General features: G+C 40.4%; 1 long non-coding RNA gene across 1 annotated transcript in view; it reads right to left on the bottom strand.

Moving 5' to 3' along the window:
• Positions 1 to 8265: 8265 nt before the first annotated feature.
• LOC141372390 (uncharacterized) overlaps positions 8266 to 26945 on the bottom strand; it is a 54363-nt gene continuing 35683 nt past the window's right edge. Inside the window, exon 3 of the long non-coding RNA XR_012377590.1 lies at positions 8266 to 8443. This is a non-coding gene — a long non-coding RNA (uncharacterized lncRNA). The remainder of the gene's footprint in view (positions 8444 to 26945) is intronic.

Here is a 26945-nt window from a genome sequence, read left to right as displayed (position 1 = left end):
TAATATTCCAAATATTCATTAATCTAACAATGAGAAAGAGGATATAATTTTAGATAAGAGACTTTATTAAATAAAAGCAAGTAATACTAACAAAAATTTTGATGATCTCAGTAAGTATGTGATTTTCTACAAAAATATGAAGTAATCAAACTTCATCCCAAAAGGGTAAAAACTGAGAGTAAGGTAGATAAATTAATACCCTTTTAAAAATTGAAAAGGTAGTCAAAGCTGGAATCATTTTAAAAAACAAAGGAACTCTGAACAAGTACTTTAATAGGGATTTCTATTCCTTGAAGCAAGTGATAATCCTTAAATTATGTATCTATCTGAAAGTACACAAAAATAGAGAGATTCCAGACTCATTCAACACAGGTAGCATCACTGTGATTCCAAAACCAGACAAGGTTAACATATGGAAATAAAGTGAAGCCATAGGCCAAAGTTACCTATGAATATGTAAACATAGATTTAAAATACTAAAAATTATATTAGAAAATCAAATTCAGTAATATATTATTTTTTAATCCTAGCCAAGCAGAATTCACCTACAAATGCAAAGTGGTTCAGCATTAGGAAATTTATGATGCAGTCAACTACAACAGATGTAAGGACAAAACAGTATGTTCATCTCAATGCACACCAAAAATTTATTTGATAAAATTCTATACTATTTCCAAATTTTAAAAAAAAAACCTCTTATTACACTAAGAAAGGATGTAAAATCATGTAACTGAGGGGGAAACTCACAGAAATGTCATATTGAATAATGAAAAATTAGAAAGTTTCCATTATGGTCGAGAACAAGACAACTATCATAACTATTATTCATCATTGTTCTGCATTATAGGTCCTATTTTAAAAAGAAAGAATAGTAGAAGAAATAAGAGGTATAAATTGTGGACAAAAAATAAATAAAAATTTCCCTATATGTAGACAACTTGTCATCCCAAGAGAATTGGCAGAACTACTATTAAAAGTAATATCAGATATGAAACCAGTAGATTTCTTATGCACAAGCATTAACAACTTGAAGACGTTCCAGATTTTCTTCTAATACTTTTGTAGTTTAGTGTTTTTATATTTAGTTCCTTAAACCACCTGGAATTCATTTGAACAGACTATGTTTTCTTTATTTTGCTCTCCACAGAGAGTGCTCTGTCCAGTGCCTGCATGACAGTCCTCGGTCCTGTATTACCTGGGATTTTAGAGGTTAAAAGAATGATACATTGCCAGAAACTGGGCAACCCCAATAATGCCAGTTACTACTTGTGTGATATTAGGCTATTACCAAACTCACTGAAGCTCAGTCTTCTGATCTACCAGGAGAAAAAAATAATACCTATGTCATAGCATTGTCATTGTCATGAAAAGTCACTAGCCCAGTGCCTGGTGCTGTTCTTACTGCTGGAAAACAAATCCCTCCAAACTCAATGGCTTAAAACAATGCTATGTTATATAAATGAATCTGGTTCTGAGCAGGTTTCAGCAGGGAGAGCTCATCGCTGCCCCTCCTGGGGTAAGCTGGGGAAGTTCTGCCAAGGCGACTCTCTCACAAGGCTGCCAAATGTTCTGGCTGATGGGTCGTCTCCACAAGCGCCTCTCCGGGGGCAGCTTGGGCTTCCTCTCGATATGACGGCTTAGATTCCAAGAGTAAGCATCTCCAGAGGTAGGAGGTAGAAGCTGCCAGTTTGTTAAAGCTTTGGCCTGAAAACTGGCGCAGTGTTCCTTCACCATATTCTATTGGTCAGTTATAGAGCCCAGATTCAATCTGCCTCTGGGCAGATATTATTTGCATCCCTCACCCATGCAAAATATACTCCCCCTTTCAGATCTGCCAAATGCCTCATCCCTCTAAGTCATGTCCAAGTGTAACTGAAGCTCCCTGTGTGTGGCTCTTCATTCAGAACTCATGGAGTACTGTTCATCACCATCTGAATATTGTGGACTATAGAGACCCCCACATACACACACACACACACACACACACTCCACACACAGAATACCCACAATAGATGCTTCCATTCAAAACAAGAGAGACAGGAGGCACACAGTCAACAAAGGTCCAAAGCAGTCCCACACTCCAGCTGCATAGATGTTGTAATGTTCTTTCTAGGACCCATTACTTACCCAGTTAGTGCCTCTTAGTTCCATCCTCTGGGCTCTTGTTTCTGCCCCTGAGCATTCTTCCTTTTCCAAAAAAAACACTTAGTGGGTGATCCCATAGAAGCTAGGGCTCTACTTTGATTCTTTTGATCCATTCTGGTAGTGTTTCCATTCAATAAGTGTTTACAGTCAATAAAGTGCTCACAGTCAATAAGTAGAGTCTATTATTGTTCCTGCTATTAATAACATTGGTAAAAATATACAGATGCCTTACCAAACAGGTGATACTTACCAGTAATTTTGGAGGACAAGATTAAATAGGTAACCCAACAAAACTGAATTTGGTAAGAGTCAAGAAAATTCCTGCATTTAAACTTTAGAAATAAATTTTATAATTACAGGATGAGGCTGGCATGCTAGTCTCCTCCACTAAGCTGTAAGCCTTTTACAAGAGAAAATTGAGGGGATTTAGTTGACAGCAAGCTCACAATGAAACAAAAGCAGGAAAAGACACACACTGTAAGTGGCATCCAGACAATGTAGCTTATGATCAGGATAGTGAGGAAATAAAACCACATCACAGGAGTAACTTTGAAAAAAATGAGTGACTTCAGCTGGAGACGAGAAAGCCTTAGGGAAGTGATATCGACTGAGGGGAGGGTTATCAGCTTCCTATGTCTCAAAGACTGTCATGTCAAAGAGGAAATGACAGAGGACAGCATTCATGCTCTCAACCTCAGTTGCCTATTGGCATTACGTGAAGCATTTTAAAATGAAGGGGGCGAAATCAGAGGGGGAGATGAACCATGAGAGACTATGGACTCTGGGAAACAAACTGAGGGTTTTAGAGGGGAGGGAGGTGGGGGGATGGGTTAGCCCAGTGACGGGTGTTAAGGAGGGCACGTATTGCATGGAGCACTGGGTGTTATACAAAAACAATGAATCATGGAAAACTATATCAAAAAATAATGATGTACTGTATGGTGACTAACATAACATAATATAATAAAATAGGGCCCCTGGGTGGCTCAGTTGGTTAAGCGACTGCCTTCAGCTCAGGTCATGATCCTGGAGTCCAGCATCAGGCTCCCTGCTCGGCAGGGAGTCTGCTTCTCCCTCTGACCCTCCCCTCTCTCATGTGCTCTCTCTCTCTCTCATAAACAAACAAAATTTTCCAAAAAAATAAAATAAAATAAAATTTTTAAAAAATAAATAAATAATAGTGATGCCAACACCCTCCCCAGAACAATTCTATCATAGTCACTGAGGGTGGGCCCCAGGCAGTAAAGATTTTGTAAAATTCGCCAGGTGATTACACTGGACTGCCATGCTTGTATATACTGGACCTAGAGCAAAAATGAGCTAAATGGCTAAAATTCACAAGTCAAGAAATGACAGATGTTGGCCAGGATGTGGAGAAAGGGGAACCCTCCTACACGGTTGGTGGGAAAGCAAGCTGGTGCAACCACTCTGGAAAACAGTATGGAAGTTCCTCAAAAAATTGAAAATAGAGCTACCATACGATCCAGCAATTGCACTACTGGGTATTTACCACAAAGATACAAATGTAGGGATCCGAAGGGGTACGTGCACCCCGATGTTTATAGCAGCAATGTCCACAATAGCCAAACTGTGGAAAGAGCCAAGATGTCCATTGACAGATGAATGGATAAAGAAGATGTGGTATATATACACAATGGAATATTATGCAGCCATCAAAAGGAATGAGATCTTGCCATTTGCAATGACGTGGATGGAACTGGAGGGTGTTATGCTGAGTGAAATAAGTCAATCAGAGAAAGACATGTATCATATGACCTCACTGATATGAGGAATTCTTAATCTCAGGAAACAAACTGAGGGTTGCTGGAGTGGGGGTGGGGTGGGAGGGATGGGGTGGCTGGGTGATAGACATTGGGTAGGGTATGATGTGCTATGGTGAGCGCTGCGAATTTTGCAAGACTGTTGAATCACAGATCTGTACCTCTGAAACAAATAATGCAATATATGTTAAGAAAAAAAAAAAGAAGAAGAAGATAGCAGGAGGGGAAGAATGAAGGGGGGGAAACCGGAGGGGGAGACGAACCATGAGAGACGATGGACTCTGAAAAACAAACTGAGGGTTCTAGAGGGGAGGGGGGTGGGGGGATGGGTTAGCCTGGTGATGGGTATTAAAGAGGGCACGTTCTGCGTGGAGCACTGGGTGTTAGGCACAAACAATGAATCATGGAACACTACATCACAAACTAATGATATAATGTATCATGATAAACATAACAATTTAAAAAATTTTTTTAAAAATGAGCTGACTCATGAAACATTGGCTTACCCATCACCAGAAGCCCTCAAACAAGAGGCAAGGGACTGTCAGTCACTATTACTATTACAGAGAGGTCCTGCATCAAGTGAGAGCAGATGTGCTTAAGACCCACTCTTGGACCTACAGATTCAAGGGTGGAGAGTTAATTCAATCCCATCAAACAACAGAAAAGGAGTCAGAGATTCCTCATTGCGAAAGGAGCTATGCCCACGTGTACAGCCCATGGTTCTTTTCCTCCCCGGCCTCCTGGGACAGACAGCTGGAGCCCCTCCTCTACATAATGGGGGTCTCTTAGAGTGGACTTCTTTGCCCAAATGGACAGTTTGAGTCAAAGAATTATCTGTTTGGAATGGTTAAGAAAATGGGAAATTTGGGCAGGGGGCAAGGCAGTGGGGGAAAGAGGTATTTAAGCCCATGATGTGGGTATTTTAATTTGAAATTTTATGACCTTAGTTCCACAAAGAGGCTCTCCTATCTCCCCCACTTCTACCCACTGAGTCTCCAACCCAACTCCAGCCCTTTATATCAAGCTAAATTGCCCTCTTTTTTGGACTCACATTCCCTTGGTAATGTGGTAAAGCAAAATCCTCATGAGGTATTAGGTCTTGTAAGTATAAATCATAGCCTGGAGCCTCACATACCTGATTATCTGCCCCTCTCTGAACTCTTTCCAGTTCTATTTCTACACCTTTCTATTACTGAAGTGCACAAAATGCATTAAAACATCCCAGCTGTGTTAGCAGCAACCTGGAATAACCATCCTGACCATACTCCTGACAAAATTGTGTTTCACAAACAGAATCCTTTCTCATTTTCTTATAAGTCCCACCACAAGAGAAGACACCACTGCAGCTGCATATCACGCAAACCAAGAGCTGATATTTAGCATCTATCAGGTGACTCTGTTGTTTTTCCACATGAAATTTTTATAATTTGCAGATACAGGTCTCCTTCACACTGGGCATTGACTAAGACCAGCAGCAAAAAAAAGAGAGAGATTTTCTTGTAATGCGAATGCAGATTAAAGAGGGGAAAATTGTTATAAATCACAGCACTGTCTTCTGAAGGCCAAGTGCACATTATAAAACTTGCCCAGTTCATTTTAAGCAACTGTTTAGTTCATCAATGCTTTATTTGTAAAAGCAAATGCTTGGCCTTACAAAACATCTATTCAAACATCAGTGACTCAGAATTCTGGGACTTTCCTGCTTGTCTGGGAATTATGTTTATGATACAAATGCCTAGTTAATAAAAGCCTGCCTTCCACGCGTCAAAGACCTTTACAATCTTAAAGAAAGAGGAAAAAAAAAGCTGTACTTGCCACTTTCCTTTGTTCTTCTTTTGCTACATAAATGACATCTGTGAGGTTTCATTGTACTTGAAAATAACCAACCAGAGGATTTTTAGGGCTGTGAAACTACTCCATATCCAGAGTATGTCATTATACATTTGTCCAAACCCCATAGAATTCACACCACCAAGGATGAGCCCTAAGGTGAACTATGGACTCTGGGTGATAATGGTGTGTCAATGTAGCCTCACCAACTGGAACAAATGTGCCACTCTGATGAGGGATATTGCTAATGGGGGAGGCTATTCATGAAGGGGAAGGCGGGAGAAGCCAGAGGGCATATGGGAAATCTCTGTACCTTCTGCTCAATTTTTCTATGAACCTAAACTCCTCTAAAAAATAAAATCTATTTAAAATAATAAATAAATAAATAACCAGTCCCATTGGAAGTAGGCCCTAGTGCATTCATGTGCTCTGAAAGAATTTTGAAAGACAATGAATCATGGATCACTACATCAAAAACTAATGATGTATTGTATGGTGACTAACATAACATAATAAAATTAAATTTAATTTAAAAATAAAAAGAATATTTCCTTTGAAAAGACCAGATGGTATGGGTGCATCAGAGAAGGTTGTCTTTGGAAGTTGGAGATTTTAGGGTTGATTGTTACTCCCTTGGAATGTTTACACCTGCCGGTCTCACTACCTGGAAATCTCTTCCCCCAGGTCTTTATATGAACTAAATTTAAATGGCATCTCCTTGAGAGAGAGACAAGCCAAGAAACTGACTCTTAACTATAGGAAGCAAACTGATGGTTATCAGAGAGGAGGGGGCTGGGAGGGCAGGGGGAAATAGGTGATGGGGATTCGGGAGTGCACTTGTGATGAGCACCTGGTGATGTATGGAAGTGTTGAATCACTATAGTGTACACCTGAAACTAATATAACACTGCATGTTAACTGTACTGGAGTTAAATAAAACAACAAAAATTAAAAATTAAAAAATAAACGTCATCCCCTCAGAGAAACTATCCCTCCCTCCCTCCCCACCACCCCATCTGAAATGGCTCCTACTCACCTGCTGCCACATCAGCACACCTCCCTGCCATCAACACTCTCTGATTCTCCTGTGGGCACTGGTTCTTTGCCCTCTCCACCCGCAGAGAGTTTTCCTAGTGCTTTGAAAAGTGCCTCTCCATTCCTTAATATTTACTGAGAGCCAACAAACTGCTGTGAAGTGCAATGTTTTCCCTACATTATAAGGACATTGCCCAGTTGATACAGAAGAGGACAGACCATGTTGGCTGCCACATACTGCTCTCATGGTGCATCCAGTGGCCTCCTGTTACATGCTACCAGGTTGGGTGAGGGGGTCCTAGGCAAGGAGAGCAGCAGACAGCCACAGCCCTGCTGGGAGGACCTCAAGGAGCAGGTGGGGATAGAGATGGCTGGCGCAGATGTAGTACTATTTCCTATCTGGAAACAAAATGTCCTTACTTCTAAGACTTTCAGAGAAAGATTCTCATCTCTGGCTGAAACATAGCCCAGCTCTTCCAGATCAACCTAGGAGGACTGCTCCTGAAAACCACTGAGGCTCCCAACCAGGAAGATGGCTGGGACATGCCAATAGTTGGGGAATTGAAAATAAAATCACAGATGATATTGTTTAGGATATTGTTTCTTTTCCAAGGGAGAGCCTATTCCACAAACACCTCAACCATATCAGAGCGAGAGAACGAAAAAGAACTCTGGGAAAGCCAGATATGAACATTCTTGCTAGAATCACATATACATATGATATAGACTCATATATAGATGGAATCATTATATTATAAATTATATTTATAGAGATATTATTTTATATGGAGAAGGGAGTCTCCCTCCCTTTCTCTCTCTCTCTGTGTTACAATTGGCCAAATTTTAACCTGCCTCTCTGCATTCACACCCCTGCCCAGGCTTGTCATGACCAGACTGTATTTTCTTGCCTATTGACTTTGGGCTCAGCCATGTGACTTGCACTGGCCATGGCATGTGGGTGGAAGGCAAGGGCACTGCTTCCAAGCCTAAGTCTGAGCAGCCTCATGCATTTCTGTTTTCCGTTTTCACCTCAACCATCACTGGGAAGAACGTGCCTCAGTTTACCCAGTGGTTATCCTCCCATCCCCAGAGGAGAATGAACGACGCTGGAGCAGGGCCATCCCAGCCAACCAGCCATGTCTGCAGATACACGAGCAATCACAATTACTTATAGTTTTCATCCACTGAGTTTTAGGGTGTTACTATGTGGCATTCTGTGGAAAATGATAAATGATCCCCTGTATCCCGCACAGGAGATGTGGATATTTCTTTGTAAAGACCTAAAGGCACCCAGCATACATTTGGGTGTCATTTCTTACCACTCTCCACATCCACCTTCCAGTCCCTCAACAGACACTTTTGTGTTTTGAAATTACAGATGAGTAAAGAGAAATTTACCAACATCCTTGTCCCCAATGCCCATAATTACTTATTATTTAACCATCTGTCATATTTACTTCAAACCATTCTTGACATACAAGATTACCCATAAAGTTGAAGTCTGCTGCAAGGTTGGGAACTCCATTCCACTCTAAACCACTGAAGATGAATCAGCCAAGTCCAACACTGCCCCCCAACTCTTTCCCAACTAGTCATGTTGTCCATGGCATTGGTCTTTTTGGAGCAGGTTGGCAGGAGCTGGAAGAGACCTGAAGGAGGGCAAAGAACAAGGGGAAAAAATCATTCAGAAGTTAAGACACTGCACTGCCACTTGGCTAGGATCAATAGTATCTATTCCTTGCAGGGACCTCACGCCCTGAGATATCTGCAAAGATTGCAGAAGGGATCAAACATCATCACTCCCTTGGGAAAATGGCTTAAAAACTCAATGAGGCAATTTACAAGCTCACAAGTCTCAGACAATCAGTGGAAATTTTCTTTGGAGGTTCCATGATTTGCCAACTCCCAAGAACACACACACACAGAGAGAGACAGAGAGAGAGAGCTGCATCCAGAGCTTTCGTAGCTCTCAGCCTTGTCAGCTGAGACCCGCCTAGGCATACTCACCAGTCCCTTGCTAAGATGGGACCCACCTCTAATACATTCTTTCCCAACGTCCATTATCTGGGTTGCCTCCCCTTCCCACATTCTACTTCTCACCACCAAGCCACCAAAAAAGTATACAGTGGCTACAGCTATGGTGGAAAGCCAGCAGACTCATGCAGGGCTTTATTTGGTTTCATCAATGCGTTAGACTGCACACGGGGTGGGAGGGTTGTTGAACAAGTGCAAGGGAAAAGTTGCTTTGATACTAAATCTGGAAACAAAACATACTGACTTGAAACATTGAAAAGCCAGATACGGCCAATGAGAAACCACAGCTTGACTCTCAGAATTAAACATCATTATCACATTTTTGTACGTACCCTAGGGCCCCTAAAAGCTCCATTTAAAAACAAACTAAAACTAAGGCCAAAGCTGAAGAGGCTCTTATAATCTGTGAGCCCATGGCCTGGGTGAAAGTAAACTTCTTCCTCTGCTCCCCTCACCCAGTGGCATTAACACCTGCAAGTTTCACCCATACATAACTCAGCCCAGCCACCCTTTTTTATCTTGGCAGCCTCTGGAAATATTTCGCCAAGGTTCTGGGCTCTTTCAGTCTACATGACCAATTCCACATCCTTTTATTAATTACTAACCATTTCCCCTTGTAGTCAGCCCTGAAATCCCTGCTTTGATCTGCCTGACATGTCACATGGTATGTTCCTGTGAACACAACCCCTCCCGTGGCCGACTTAGAACTGGCAAGCCTGGCAGACACACACACAAGCGAGGAAGACATTTCCTGTAGACACTAGAAAAAAGGGAGTTCTACCAGGAAATCAATAGCCATAAGCAAAAATTCATTTTGTTCATTCGTTCAATATTTGTTTAGTGAGAACCTGAAGGTGCATGCTGAAGATCAAAATAACAGTGGCTATCATAAACACCCTACAACCTGTCCAGTTAGAGAAACCATAACTTATTTAGTTCAAAAGAAGACCATGATTCCAAAACTAGTAAATTGTGATGAACTGAGTTAGTGCTTAACCAGGAAGATTCACAGATGGGTCCTCTTGCAGCTTCTGTTAAACTTTTCCAAAGGAACTGAGTCATCTGCAGATTCTGACCATGTCAGAGTGCCTTGTGATGAGATGCTTGTCTTGTAACCAGCACAAAAGACACGAGCAAATGCCCTTTGTCCAAACCCACTTCCTTCCTTGGACCACTCTCTATATAAACAGCCTTTCTGGTCTTTCAAATTGGCATAACAATAACACAGAAGCATTTCTGAGAGTACACATACAGATCTGTTTTCTCCCTGGAGGCTGACCATGGATGCTTTCAGGGAAATCTGAAGGCAAGCACTGTACTGAAATTTAATGAAAATGATTGAATTTTTGCAGTCCACCACAAGGACTAAAAAGAAAGTAGCCATTACCAGACTTAAGTTGCCAGGCAAGCACCCAATATTACAAATGAGCTGAAATTGGCCACATGATTCAAAACATCGAGTAACAAATTATTTGCCTTTATTAAATATTTAGACCATTTCTATTTAAGAAAATCATGAAGCTTTTTCGTTGCGCTGCTTAAGATGCAGGTAAGCTAAAGATTAACTTTACTTCCTCCCGGCAACCCCCACTCAGGCAAGTCGGTAGTGCCGGTCCCACTGCAATAAAAAAAAAAAAATACCAACTCGACTCTGCTTCTGCTGAAATTGCTGTCTGGTATGAAGATCAAAGGGGGCTTTTTCCCCAGCAGATTACTTGTCTGCAGTTCCCTGGCCTCTCAGTGTGGTCTCAACTGCTCCCGCTTGTCCCATGCTGCTTAGGAGTGAACAATCACCTCGGTCTCCCAGCTATGTGATTGGGCTTGTAATGACAGTAATTGACAATCTGATAAGTCACCTCCAACCAGGGAGGAAAATGCCCTCCAGACACATTTCCCAGACCCACATGAAGAGATTAGGAATGAATTCATAACAGAAAATTACCCAGTCCTGTTTGAACAATGCCACCAAGACCAACAAGCGCTTCTTTTTTTTCCTTTTTATTAATGGCTCTCCTATCTAACACCACTGGGCCACAAAGAGGGCAAAAGCTTGTCTGCTCCCTCAAATTTCCTTGACTTGCTTTGACCACCAGAAGCCCACCAGGAGGCAATGGGTCCCTATAGCATTGTACATCTCTCTAACATACTGTGGGGCTGGCGTTGCCTTTGAGGTTATAGCTGTCTGCCCAGGGAAGAGGCCACCTGGGTTCTTACCTGCAATGGGAGTTATATAAGGTGTAAACCAAGTTTCATCTAATTTCTTCACTACCTTTTCTGTTTAAATGTGATCCTTTTTGGTCATTGTAGAAAGACAAGATTGGCATGGTCAAGGCAAAAATGTAAATGATAGTTTCAGTCTTATTTCTTACCAATAAAGCCAATTGGATAACTATGTGAATACATATTAACATGAAAATTTTAAATATATATCCACTAGCATCCATACAACTTCAGAATTGTATGTATATGCTAGATTATAATTGTATATAATTTCATAGAGATGGACTTAAAGATGTGATATCTTGGCTAATAATAAAATGTTATCTCATTTATTAACTTAATCAAGTACTGTGCAACTACTTTAAATCTGTATAGGATATGGAAAACAGCATGGAGTTTCCTCAAAAAAATTTAAAATTGAACTACCCTATGATCCAGGAATCACACTACTGGGTATTTACCCAAGCAATACAAAAACACTAATTTAAAGGGATATATGCACCCCTATGTTTATAGCTGCATTATCTACAATAGCCAAATTATGGAAATAGCCCAAGTGTCCATCAATAGTTGAATGGATAAAGAAGAGATTTTATATATATAACTTTTATTCAGCCATAAACAGGAATGAAATCTTGCCATTTGCAATGATGTGGATGGACCTACAGGTATTATGCTGAGTGAAATAAGTCAGTCAGAAAAAGACAAATACCATATGATTTCACTCATACGTGGAATTTAAGAAACAAAAAGAGCAAGAAGGAAAAAAGAGAGAGACAGACAAACCAAGAAAGAGACTCTTAACTATGGGGAACAAACTGATGGTTACCAGAAGGGAGGTGGGTAGGGAGGAAGGAGAAAATAGAGGATGGGGATTAAAGAGTACACTTACCATGATTTTAAAATACAAAATGATTTTAAAAATCTACATAGGATATGTCCTTGGAAACTGGATGCTGACTAGAGTCTCTTAGTTCTCAACTCCACAACACCCTCCCTTCTTTATCTTGCTCTCTGACCCTGGGGCAGAAAGCCCAGAAACTACATATCCCTTGCCAACCAGCCTTCCATTGGGTTCCACCAATGGGAGGCACCAATAGCAAACTGAAAGGTGGGAGTGAAGAAGGTGCTATTTTTTCACCTTCTAGGTTGCCTCTGGCAATGGTTAGCCCCAGCAGCAGGCTGGCAAGTGTGGCTTCTGAGCTTCTGCTCAGACAGCTCAGTCTTTTTTTTTTTTTTAAAGATTTTATTTATTTATTCATGAAAGACAGAGAGAGAGAGAGAGAGAGAGAGGCAGAGGGAGAAGCAGTCTCCCAAGGAGCAGGGAGCCCAACGCGGGACTCGATCCCAGGACCCTGGGATCATGACCTAAGCTGAAGGCAGACGCTTAACCATCCGAGCCACCCAGGCGCCCTCAGACAGCTCAGTCTTACAGCAACAACTTTTGTGGCTCAGCCAGCCTAAGGGGAGAGTCCAGCATGTTCCCCTTGGTTTCTTCAAGTCCAAGAAGATGGCGGCTTCCTGCAGTTACTAATCTCCCCATTTTTACACCTCCATCCCTCTCATATGTACTACAAATTCTCTGTATTAAATTCCTTTTTTGAAATGCCAATAGTAGTTTCTAAACAGAAAAATGCACTGACCAGACACTGATTGCTACAGCTTGTCATATAAATAATTTATTCCCATAAACCAAATTTGCAATGAAGCAAATTTTAATCAGATGGTGTAAAGATGATAGTAAGGTCATTTCACTCGGTCTGCCAGTCCACGGCAGAATTAGGAATAAAAGTTTAATTACGTAAATTCTCCTTTTAAGACCCCATAAAATAGGCAAATGGTTAAATCACTTCTCCCAATAGTTTTGGCTTGCATTTTGTGTTTGTTGCTTGTGGGTTTGTCCATCTGGGCCTTGTGGTGGTTTGCTGCAGGACCTCAGGCATTGTCACTGAGTGGACATGGCTGTTCCCTGACCTAATGAGGCAGGTATTGGATGCCAGCATTTTGATCCATGCACATACACAGGATATAGACATAAGAGCTTCCCAAACCAACTGGATAGAGTCCCAGTGGGAATACTTTACGACATATTAATCAAAGTCAAATGGCAGAGCAAATTGAACTGGTTCATTAATTATGAAAATTCTCTCACAAAGTGACATCTTGTTAATTATGTGGAAGCTTAGCACATTTTCACATGGTCCTTTTTGTCTACTCAGATTTAAAATGTCCCATTTACTAATGAATCGAGGTTTTTCTTTTCCTTATTTAAGAAGTGAAAGCTATTTCATGCTTAACCCACATCTAAATATATACTTGTGTGTTTACCTAAGCCCACTATGTGGAGAGAGGTAGTGTGTTGGTGAAAGGAAGTTTACAGGGCCAGAATTGGTTTCACAAAGATATATAGAAGGAATTGGGAAAATAGATTTGAGATATTTTAAAACCTTTGGATCCATGTCAAGTGCCTGCACACCCTGAGCTAACTGGAAAAATTCGACTGTAATACGAAAAGTTGACCTTATTTCTCTAGGTTTGTTAGCTAAAATAGTAAAAAGAATCTGTGCCTCTCTCCACTATCACCTAAAGGAATTTCAGTTCCCTGGGTCTTTTCTTCCTTCAATGTGTGGAAATGAGAAGTTGAAGAAATTGTTAATATTCCCTTCCTATATTCAGGCCTTTTGTATAAACTGAGATGGTCATTGTATACCATTTGACTTACAAGGCTCCTAAATATCTCAACTATCCAATCTTATGACAATGTCCAATCACCAGAAATCCATTCTGGGTCAGTTGGGTGACTGGTTTGGCTGCCATGATGAAGGCCATAGTAACAGGGACTTCAGCTGATAGAAGTTTCTTTCTTTCACATAATGGTCTCATCATACATATGTCAAAGCTGTTGTCATCCTCCATAGCCTCAAAGTCCCAGGTTCTATCTTGTTGATCTGCCATTCCAAACACATGGCTTCCATTTTGCCAGTTATTTACTTGTGTAGACCTAGGCCAATGCATAAAGGCCAAGTGATAGCTCTGCACACAGAACCTCAAGGTCACATCCCTTGGACCAGAATGTAGTCACGTGGCACTTCTCACTGCAAGGGAAGCTGGGAAACAGTCTTTGTCTTGCATTGCCATGCACTCAACATGACTAAAGGACAGACAGTAATGGTTACTAGCCACCTCTGCCACATTCTTCCTTGTATTAAGGGCTGTGTGTCCCTAAGTGCATAGACAAGACACAAAATAGACATTTATTAAATGAACAAATAAACACAAGAGTGGATGAAATTCTTAAGGGGATGCTCATTTAAAAACAGGTATGAGGACACATGGTTAGGATGCTCATGGTTGGTTTTTTCCATCAATTTCTCAGAAATGAAATTTAGTTTTAGTTAGATAATTGAGTTGATTTGGATAACATATATTTGTGTTTTGTTTTGTTTTGTTTTATAAACATAATGTATTATTTGTTTCAGGTGTACAGGTCAGTGATTCATCAGTCTTACACAATTCACAGTGCTCACCATAGCCCATCTCTCCCCCACCCTCCACTCCAGCAACTCTGTTTGTTCCCTGAGATTAAGAGTCTCTTATGGTTTGTCTCCCCCTCCGGTTTCATCTTGTTTCATTTTTCCCCCCCTTCCCCTATGATTCTCTGTCATGTTTCTCAAATTCCTCATATCAGTGAGATCATATGATACTTGTCTTTCTCTGACTGACTTATTTCACTTAGCATAATACCCTCTGGTTCCATCCATGTCATTGCAAATGGAAAGATTTCATTTTTTGATGGTTGCATAATATTCCATTATATATATATACCACATCTTCTTTATCCATTCATCCGTTGATGGACCCCTATGCTCTTTGCATAGTTTGGCTATTGTGGACATTGTTGTTATAAACATTGGGGTGCACGTGCCCCTTCAGATCACTACATTTGTATCGTTGGGGTGAATACCCAGTAGTGCAATTGCTGGGTCATAGGGCAGTTCTATTTTCAACTTTTTGAGGAACCTCCATACTGTTTTCCAGAGTGGCTGCACCAGCTTGCATTCACACCAACAGTGTAGGAGGGTTCCCCTTTCTCCACATCCTCGCCATCATCTGTTGTTTCCTGACTTGTTAATTTTAGCCATTCTGACTGGTGTGAGGTGGTATCTCATTGAGGTTTTGATTTGTATTTCCTTGATGCCTAATGATGACAACATATATTTGTATGTCAGAACCAGAATAGTGGTGTCAATACCCTACTGATGACTCCACCGCATTTCTCCCCAGCATTTCCCAAACCTAAATGGTCATGGAACCGTTTTGTCAGAGAACATCCATATTCATGAGACTTTCAGGAAAAACATTCTCCTACCTAAAATCTTAGCAGAAAAGTAGCATTCAACCATTCATCTTTTTAGATAGGACCTTCTCAATCTGTACATAGGCAAAACACATTAAAAAAAAAACAGTGAAGCTACCCTGTAGGATACTATAATGATGGATACATATAATTATACTTTTGTCAAAACCCATAGAGTATACAACATCAAAAGTGAATCCTAATGTAAAGTATGGACTTTGGATGATTATGATGTGTCCATGTAGGTCCCTCAGTCATAATAAATGTCCCACTCTGGGGCAGGTCGGGGGATGGTGATAATAGGAGAGGCTGTGTATGCGTGGGGGCAGGAGGCATATGGGAAATCTCTATACATTCTGCTCAGTGTTTCTGTGCATTAAAACTTCTCTAAAAAATAAAATCTATTTTAGAATAAATAAGTCTTTTCAGAGCACACTAATAATAGCTCCACGGTATCTTCCTATGCCTGTGAGTAACCACACAGGTTGACCTACCACCTTACACGGCATCCTCATTTCGCCAATGACTTCCCAACAATCATGGGAGGTTAGAAACAGCAGGGACTTCCAAATGTCATCAAAGCCGCCCATCTGCCTTCAGATCCTGATGTCACTACACAACTGAGAGAAAACAACATCAGAACGAGACCTCATGACATGATCTCATTCGTACCCAGGGCCTGGATAACATCATTTCCACGTTAAGTAAACACTAAAAAGGGAAGATTATCCAGACAGACAATCTTAGATGCACTATATTTGTGGAGTAAGGGATTGTAACCAGCAGTCCCAGGAAGTCTGGCATTTGTTCAGAAAACACGTCTGGATTGTGAAAGGGCTCTGTCTAACACATTCAGTGTATGCCCAGAGGTCTTTGAGGAAGTGCACTCATAAAGAGGATACGACTGTGCTAGAAACTGTGATTGATCTACATTCATGCTGCAACTCTCACTTAAAAGAGAAGTCAGTCCAGTTCCCCTCTGAAACAGCTTCTCAGCAGCATGTGGCTGCCAACCCCTCCGAAAGCAGAAACATGAATGTTGTAGCAGTCTCAAAATTCCACTGTTTTGTAACGATCCTCCCTTTATCCATCCAAAGGGTATGTAAGTGAGGGCAAGGAGGGTAGAAGTTTCGGGTGACAATATTCTCTTGGAATTACAGAGCTCATATTTAACAGAGCCTGGGGCATTTGTCTCATTTCAAAGAAATGTTGTAAAACATTAATTAAAAGCTCAATGTTGGAGACCCCCTTTAAGGAGCATGGTTCGGGGGAGGAGAGCTGAGGAGGAAGTGAGTTGAAAATAGTTTGGAGCAATCTATTAGCCAATCATCTACACTCTTCCACCATAGTTTTTGTTATCCCATTTATGAATTCTGAGTCTCCGGAAATTAAAAAAGACTCTCTCCATCAATCTAGGCAGGAATCCATTTTATGGAGCCAAACATGCAGACTGAAAAAAGCCAGATAATGATAGAAATAATTGTGCTAATTTTAAAAAGAAAAAGTTTAAGTTTGATTATGGTAAATAGTAATGAAAACCGTGTGTTATTCAATATAGTCACTAAAAGGATGGAAATGTTTTCAAATGTGATTCATTCCAACTGAAACAGGAAGGGAAGTAAAAACATGAGCATCTAACAAGGCAGTTAAACTGCTAGGTCAGAGCAACTCTGCCCCATGGGGAGGAAACTGTCCTCCTCCCTGTGGGAGCTGGACCCGCTCACTCCAGCCAGCAGTCTCTGGAGAAAAAGTCATTGCACCACGCATATGTATGTGTGCCTACACACCACATGCACATGCACACGTGCACGCGCACACACACACACACACACACACACACACACATGCACGACAACAGCCAGTCGGAGAGTGTAAAAGAGAGAGGGCTACACCAACGCCTTAAGAACGAGGGCAGCCAAAGACATCCTTGAGAAGGAAAGGAATCAAGAAAAAAAAAAACTTATGGACAACTTAGGTCAAAATGTTTTTGGAAGAGGATTGGCCAGTGTCTGGATTCAGGGGTCCTGAGACAGAGAGCCTAAATGTCAGTAGGCACCTTGGGTAAGGAAGTTGGAGCAGACTTGGAAGGAAAGGAGATGAGGCCCTGCAGAAATAATACACTGCACACATTCAAATGTGCATGCCTTGGGGATGTGCAACCTGAAGAAAATGGCCAAGAGTTATTTCTGAAGGTGTGAAAAACGTACAGAAAATACATGTTTCTAAAAGGGGAGGGTCATGGAGTTGGGAGAAAGGGATGACCTTGGCTTCTATGAGTCTATGCTCCTACTTTAATTTCCTTAGCCAGAAAAATACTTTTGTGTAATGATACATTTATTTTTTAATTTTTATTGAAATTAAATTAAATTTATATATAGCATGTTATAGTTTCAGAGGTAGAATTTAGTGATTCGTCAGTTGCATATAACACCCACTGCTCATTACTTCAAGTGCCCTCCTTAATGCCCATCACCCAATTACCCCACAATAGCCAAACTATGGAAAGAGCCCACATATCCATTGACAGATGAATGGATAAAGAAGATATGATATAGATAGATAGATAGATATGATCAAATATTACTCAGCCATCAAACAGAATGAAATCTTGCCATTTGCAATAACGTGGATGGAACTAAAGGGTATTATGCTAAGCGAAATAAGTCAGTCAGAGAACGACAATTATCATATGATCTTACTCATATGTGGAATTTAAGAAACAAGACAGATGAACATAGGGGAAGGGAAGGAAAAATAAAAAAAGATGAAAAGAGAGAGGGAGACAAAGCATCAGAGACTCAACTCTAGGAAACAAACTGAGGGTTGCTGGAGGGGAGGTGGGTGGGGGGGTGTGCCATGATACATTTAAAGTCCATAAGTAGAAAAACGTTGCCTAAAATTGCAACATACACATACACACATCCTGCTGTGTTTTCCTCCACACATACTCTGCCTGTTCGTCTATTATCTGTCTCCCTCCACTAGAATATGAGCTCCATGAAAGCAGGTACTTTCATCTACTCTGTTCTCTCCTCTATCACCAGTTCCCAGAACAATGCCTGGCCTGTGGTGAGCACTTAATAAATATTTTAATGAATGTGCATCCAAAATGATCAGAACAGGGTCTGGCAACATATGACATGTTGGTTGTTGAACGCTGAAGTCCCACCCACTCCTGAGAACATTCTTGGATTTTCTTCCACCCTTTTCTCCACCTCCCCTGAGCTCCTACAACAGTGAGGCTCTCACCTCCCAGCCCTTCATTCCATGAGTGTATTTCAACCTTGTCTCTAAAGAGATTATAAAAATCCTCCCAAATAAATAAATAAATAAATAAATAAATAAATAAATAAATAAAGGGATTATAAAAAATCACAAAAGCAGGTGCCGTGGCTTTCAAGAAAGATATTATTTAATATAACCAGGGCCAGGTGCTTCCTTAACTTCACTTAATTTTCTCCCAAACAACCTGCAAAATTATTTCATGATTCCAATTTGACTTCTAAGGATCTAAGTTGACCGCAACGCAAACTTACCCAAGTTCATGAGGCCTTTAAATAGCAGAGCAAGGACTCAAAACAGGTTTGACTCTAATGCAGGCATTCTTTCCACTACCCCACTTGACTTTTACCCCACTTGGTTAATACAGCTTAGTGTTAAATTTTCCCAAAAATATACAAAAACCAAAAGAAAAAAAAATAGTCATGCACAAACTCATCATCCAAAGACAATCACTATTAACATTTATTCTATGATTTGGTCTCTTTACTCTACATATTTTTAAATAATTGTAATCATAATAGGTAAGAACTGGTTATACCACCTATTCAATTAATACTTTTGTTTGTGTTCCATATTTATAATGAATATTATAATGATATGATAATTACTGTGTTTACCCATGAAGATAAACACTTTTTCAAGTATTTTTTTAAATGTGTACTTTTCTTCCCTTATGAACTATCTGGTCTTTCTCTAGTCATCTCTTTGAGGTCTTAATAATTTTCTTGTACATGTTATAAAACTCTTCCTTGGCTCTTTCTGTGAATTCTTTTTTATTCTATTTCTCAATTATCTCACCCAGTAAGTGCCTAACATCATGCTGAATACAAAGTGGGTGTGACATAATATTGTTGATTAATCATTTAAAATTATTCACCCTACCAAGTGACCAAAGTTAACATCACCAGTGATAAGTCATAGCGATATTGTGTATTCCTGAGAAGATGCAATGAAAAAGGTACTTCATCTCTGTGGTATGTATTCTTCCCCAAACTCCATCACCCCAGTCTAATCATGAGAAAATAGGAGACAAACTCCCGTTGAGGGACATTCTATGAAATACTTGATTGGTATTCTTCAGCAGAGTCAAGGTCATGAAAGACAACAGAAAACTGAGAAACCGCCACAGATTGGAAAAGACTAAGGAGATCATGACTAAATGCAATATGGTATCCTGGACATTAGTGGAAAAAGCCAGTAAAATCAGAATAAAGTCTGTAACACTACTGTACTAATGTCAATTTCACAGTTTTGATAAGTATGCTATAGTTAGATAAGATGCTGACAGGAAGGGTAGCTGGTTGAAAGGTATATAGGAACTGCCTGGGCTACCTTCCCAACTCTTCTATAAATCTCGTTATTTCAACATAAAAAGGTTTTCTTTTTCTTTAAATGATTCACTCTGGATACATGACTAGTGTCACCCCACAGAAGATCACATTTTTACCCAACACAACCTTAGCTCTCTCATCAACAACTTCAAATGACAGAATAAAAGAACTATTTACTGGCTTCATAATAAATCAGAAGATAGCTAAGACCCAAACAAGTATGATGTATTGGATGTAAATGTGCCAAGTTGGAAGAGAGATCAGAAACATAATTAGGTCATTAAGACAGGTCAAAATCACCTTTTTAAGGCAGGAGAAGTAGACCAGACAAGCTAAAGACAAGTTCCCCCAAAGCAGCATGGTGAGCTGGAAACAGCCAGGTTCTGAAGCTGAACCCTGGCATGGCCCATCTCCAGTTTGTTGGGGACCTTAGGAAAGTAAATAGCCTTCCAGAGTCTTGGCTTCTTCAAATTTGAAATTGAAATAGTAATATTTCTTTCATAGGGCTCTAGTGTAGGGGTCAGCAAATTTCTTCCATAAGACAGGAAATATTTTATGTTTGGGGTCAGATGATCTGTGTCCCAGGTGTTCAACTCTGCCAACGTAGCTTGGAAATAGCCATAGACAATACACAGGGGCCAGGGTCTTAAAGAAGATCTTAACTGGGGAGGAAGAATAAGGAAGAGGAGATTGATAACTTTCATGTGCCACAGTATTCCCCCAAACCAATGTCAGGATGATGGCAGGAGTGGTGTTGTGTACAGAGCCCTTTATTTCTAAATGCAAATATGGTTCATGTATTAGCACCCTGGGAATACAGGAGCTGTAACATGTGTTTGCTATACTATTTTAAAATATTCAGTACAATTATAGGAGGAAAATAGATAGGATGGATGGAACTCAGAGGACATATTACTTACATAGATAGGAAGCTAGTGGCTTGTACAAAGCAGGTGAAATGCATTGATGTATTAAGTAAACTAATGTGTTAACCACAGGCAGTGAGTAAGCATATGGCATAATCCAGAAGACATGCTGTGCTACAAAGAAATAAGTTAGCCACATAGAACATGTAAAAGATAGAACAGGCTGAATTTATTATCTTAAAAGGATGGTAGAACGAATAAGTGTTACCAGTAGATAAAATGGAGCACAAAGATCAAGCCATAGATCCAGATCATGAAACCTCCAGGCCAATAGCTTTTTCATCCCTAAATTGGCCACTCACTGATGATATCCATTATGGTCCCATTCTGGCCCCATATGTGCTGTGTCCTCAACAAACACACATTAAACCCACAGCCACCATATTATTTCTATAACAAATTACCACAAAACTTGCAACTTAAAAGAACTAAATTTATTACCTTACAGTTCTGGAAGTCAGAAGTCTAATGTAGGTCCCACTGGGCTAAAACCAAGGTGTCAGCATGCCTTCATTACCTTATGGTGGCTCCAGGGAAGAATTTATTCCCTTGGTGTATTAGTTTGCTAGGGCTGTGTAACAAAATACCACAGACTGGAGACTTAAACAACAGAAAAGTATTGTCTCACAGTTCTGGAGGCTGGAAGTCCAAGATCAAGATGTCAACAGTGTAGATTCCTTCTGTGGGCCTTAAGGAAAGGATCTGGATCTATTCCAGACCTCTCCCTAGTTTGTAGATGGCCATCTCCTCTTTGTATTTCACATCGTCTTCCCTTTGTCCCTGTTTGTGTCCAAATCTTCCTCTTCTTATAAGGACATCAGTCATATGGGATTAGGGGCCACCCTAGTGACCTCATTTTAACTTAATTTCCTCTGCAAAGACCGTATCTCCAAACATGATCACATTCTGAGGTACTGGCGGTAAGGACTTCAACATATGAATTCAGCAGGGGTGAGGGACACAATTCAGTCCATTAACACTTGGCTTCTCCAAATTCCAGAGGCCACCTGCATTCCTTGGCTCATGGCTCCTTCTTCCATCTTCAGAGCCAGCAGTGCAGCATCTTCAAACAGACATCTATCTCCCTGACTCTGCTTCCATTATCGAATCTTAAGTCTAACTTCCCTGCCTCCCACATCCCCCAAAAGGCCCCTTGTCATTCCATTGGGCCCACCAGATAATCCAAGATAATCTTCCCATCTCAAGCTCCTTTATCAGATCTGCAAAGTTCCCTTTACCATTGAGGTTACATATTCACAGTTCTAAGGACTAAGATGAGGACATCTTTGGGGGCCTGTATACTACCTAAAACAGCCACTCAGCATGTTAATTGGTGACCTACAGCTATTGGCCAGATGTCTTCCCACTAGACCAAGCATGTACTGGTTATAGCACCTTCCACCTACTGAGCCCTTGTTTAACCTCAGCTCTAGTTCTTGTAACCACATCACTGGCAGGGAAGGCTGATGCAGCAGATAGTCAAAACTCAGCTCAGGATTCTAGGATCCTGGAAGGATGGTCCTTTTATCTCGCAGGCACTGGACCCCAGGTACATTCATTACCCCCATCAATTTCTTGTTGATTTTCATGGTAAGTTTTGAATTTTTTAAATAAACCATGTGATTTGAGCATCTCAATTTGGTCTGTGAACACTTCTGTTCCATGACAGCTAGGATAACTTGCCTGGTGAGGTATTAGAGGTTACCAATACATCAAGGTCATTTTCCACATGTCGTCAGCTTTCATACAGAAGCAGATTTTTGAGTCAAGAGAACATGGTGAAATTTGATGGAGGAGGGTAAGGTCCAGGATGTGGGGCTTAGGCTCAGAGAGGGTAGTCTTGGGTAGAACCCAGCAATGAGCAGCCCAGTCCCATGAAGATTTCAGCATCAGAGGACTGGGAAGTCGCAGACCATCCACTATCAGGGAGAAGGACTCTGTAGGCCAACTTCCCCTTAGCATGTTGCCCAGACCAGCCCTGCTTACACAGTGCCCGAGGCTCACGGCAGGCCGGATTCCAGGAGCATTGTGTCAACTTGCTTCGAGGCAGTTAGACACACCAATGAACTTGGAATAACATGGGAAATCTGACAGCCAGGACATGAGCAGGATGGCAAGGAAAGGAACAGTGAACAGAACTCCTGTTTCCCGTTTAGTGTTGTCTCTGAGCTACGACTTTCATAATTTGTGGAATCCAAAGCTGAAAAAGAATGTTAAAAGACTTGTGCATACACAGGTTTAAAAAAAAACTTTCTGCCTTTTTCCAAATACCAAAATACCAAAAAGAGAAATATTCCAGATTTCAAAACGGAAATACATGCTTAATTTAATTTTTAAAAAAGGAACACCATTTGAAAAACATTAAGAGGTGCTCTTGTTATACCAAATGCTGAGTTCTAGAAATAGATTTTTATTTCAAAAAGCCTTTAAAAAGTTAAATGAATATCCTTTTCATTCAATGTCAGTCTTTTAAAAGTTTTTTTTTTTAAAAAAGAGCTTTTCCCAATAGTAATTGTCACTGGAATGCTTTCAAACCCCTACATTTTGGATTTCTTATTAAAATGGGGTAAAATAAGTCCGCCTGGTGAAAGAATATGGAGAGTTACAAGAACCATGCCAAAAACACTCCCCTTTAGATTCCAAATTCTAAGTCAGGATAAGCCTGACACACGTGGGTGTGTCATCTACATTGAGCCCACCACAGAGATTGGAATCAAGAGTTTCGTTGAGCAATGGGCATCATTAATAATGCATAGACAACAGCTCATCAGTCTCTCCAAGTGACAGAAGATCCTATAAACCCTATGAAGCTCAGTGATTGAGCTTCATACCCCAAGGTTATAAAAAGCAGCCTTTTCTGATAGAAACCTTCATAGTTAAGCTTTCAGGAAATAAATGATACAAGTATGAGGCAAGGAGAAAAATAGCTGATTTCCAAAGCAGAACGATCTAGGTTTCCTGCCACTGATATTGTCTTATAAGAAGAGGTACTATGTGAGAAATACTTTTGCAAAACTCAGATACAACCCTAGTTTCAGAGTTCCCTAATCCGACCCTGAATTGATAACCAAAAGAATAAAGAATTCTTCCTGAAAAAGGTTGCATTTTGCTTCCATATCAAGTATACATTTGTTCTCCCTTTAATTCCAATTACAGATATTTATTCTAAGGAATTAATCAGAGATGTGCAAAAAATGCATATATAACAATATTTATTTTGGCATCAACTCTGAAAGTAAAGAATTTGAAATATTCTAAGTGTCCATCAGTAGGAAAACTATCAAATAAAATGAAGAACAGGCAAAAGATGGAATAATATACTGCCTTTAAAAAGAGGGTTTTTGAAGAATATTTAATGCTATGGGAGTATGCCCATGATATAATACAATACGAAAAGAAGGATATAAAATTATAAATACTATCTGATTTCCATTTTGTCTCTAAAATGGTTAGAATTATTATTTTTATGATACTTTTCTGTTTTTTCCAAATTTTCTACAATGGAAAAGTATCACTTCCGTAACTGGGGGGGGGGAACATATTATTCAAAGAAATGGATTTATCCCAAAGAAAACTGCCCCTTTCCAGCGCTACTATTTTTACAGTAACCTAGAGCATGGATGGAGAAGTGACTACAAGGTAGGCTCCAATGACCACACCCTCCAAATGTTTCTACCCAAGCCCCTGGCAAGGCTTCCCCCTGGTTAAGCCTGCGTCTACACCCCCAGGGGAAACACTACTGCAGCCGCTCTAGAGAACCAGCCCAACTATAACTTTATGGTTACACTGATGGTTCAAAGTCTGACCACAAAGCAGTGTTAAGCAGAATGAGTTCTGACGATCCCGCCTTCCACTCCTGATACTCACAGATAAGCAGTTCAACAAACGCGCCATCCACCCAAACAAGACTTGCAGGGTTCCAGCACTGTGTGATGATACATAGCGCCCTGTCCAAGTGTGTGTGCAGCATGTGGGGGAGATAGGAGACGGAGAGAAGAGGGGGAAGGGAAGGGGTGGAAGAAAAAGGGGAGAATGTTCACACAAACGACTAAAGTCTGTGCCTGGCTAATCTAAAAAGTCACTAACCATAAAATTATTCAGCATTTCCAGGATAGGGAAGAACACATCTCGAACCCTGGCTAAAGGAGAATAGCCCCTCTGTTTCTTCTTCCAACCACCCCAACATGAACGTCACCAGCTTTGTCTTATGCCTCTGTGCACACAAGTAGTCTAGAGCACTTGGAACTGGTGCCCAGTGAAAAGGGAGCATTGAGTTGTTCTTTCAACAGGATTTCCTAGCCTGAACTGCATGCATAGTTATCTGTATGCATTGAGTACACAGATCAGCGGAGATCTGGCATGGATATGGAGAGCCATCTAGTGGCCGGTTGGGTGAAAAACAGGGCAACACAGCCTGCCTGGAAGAGGCAATGTGTCATCTACCTACGACTGTATTTTGAATTTTATTTGATAAATAATTACTAAGCATCTACTGTGTCCTAGGCACCAAGCTAAGTTTGGGGGAATGCAAGGATCAAGGCCAAAAAAAGGGAGAATTTTTCATAATTTGTAAATATATCTCATTAGAAAATGTCTTCTTTTGTTGTCTCTGTTTATGAAAGACAAAACAAAATCCCACATTCAAAACAGAACATCCTTTTGAGGAAAACCAGGTTATTTGTTTTCTTATTTCAAGGTAATTATTTTCCAAAGGCTCTAGAAATTGAAAAATATTCTATGTCAGTAGTTCCAAATTTGCAATACAGGCAGCAGACTTTTTCTTTGATTTTTGTAACAATTTCCCCATATTCCCTCTCCTAACCCAGAGGGCTGAGCAAAATAGAAATAGTGCTTTTAAGGTGATTTTAAATGAGTTTTGTTCAGGTAATTTTAGAAATTACTTTCATAACATTCTTTAGGTTCATTGGTTCAAATATCAGGCTCACAAACTAAAAGCAAATATAAACTGCAAAATTCTAAATTTCAGTCCCGGTAATACTATCAATAATTTGTGTACAGAAACTTTTCTATGCTAAGAATGGAAAGGTAGGGGCACCCAGCTGGCTCAGTTGGGCGTCTGACTCTTGGTTTCCACTCAGGTCATGATCTCAGGGTCATGACATGGAGCCCCACATGGGGCTCTGTGCTGGGTGTGGAGCCTGCTTGAGATTCTCTCTCCCTCTACCTTTGCCCCTCCCCTCCCCCACCAAAAAAAGAATAGAAAGGTTTGTGTGTGTGTGTGTGTGTGTGTGTGTGTGTGTGTGTGTGTGTGTATTTAATCCTTGACTACCTATCACCACTAAGAAATATCAATATATGGAGATTCTGGGCTGTATTTTATTTTCAATTATATCATAATGTATTGCATATGTAAATGACACATTACAAATCACACCATCATATGCTCCTTTTCTGTTATAAGGGAAGAAAATCATTTCTGTACACTGAGCAATAGAGAGGTTTGTGAGCACTCTTACACGGAAAAAGGGTCAATACCTTTCTTGCAGGGAGGGCTGATGACAATACACATCACCAGATTTTGTTTAAGACCCAATGAGAGAAAGCAACTCAACTGAGGGTTTATCTTTTGGATTTTTGGTGGATAAGAAATATAAGATATACCATTTACTTTAAAAGCAAGACTAAGAAACATGAAATTATTCTGCAAATACAGTAAGTGAAAAGAGGCTTCAGTACTATATTATGCACATTTCTGGGAAAGAAGTGATGGGATTGGAGGTCAGGAAGAGAGTATATGAAATGAACACGGGCCTTACTGTGTGCCATGTGCCCTGAAGACAGCGTGCCTTTCTCTGGGACGATCTCAACCCTTTAAGTTAAAAGGATGAGTTAATATTTCCAAAAAATTTTAATTAAAAAATACAGTAAACTGGGGCACTGTGGTGGCTCAGTCGGTTGAGCTTCTGTCTCTTGACTTCGGCTCAGGTCATGATCTCAGGGTCTGAGATCAAGCCCTGCATCGGGCTCTGTGCTGGGCATG

Source organism: Callorhinus ursinus, unplaced genomic scaffold, assembly GCF_003265705.2.
Source record: "Callorhinus ursinus isolate GAN/ISIS: 27379988/994484 unplaced genomic scaffold, GSC_fseal_2.0 scaffold1, whole genome shotgun sequence".
NCBI classification, from domain to species: Eukaryota; Metazoa; Chordata; class Mammalia; order Carnivora; family Otariidae; genus Callorhinus; species Callorhinus ursinus.
The sequence above is the reverse complement of the archived record's forward strand: the minus strand, read 5'-3'. Positions and strand labels throughout refer to the sequence as shown.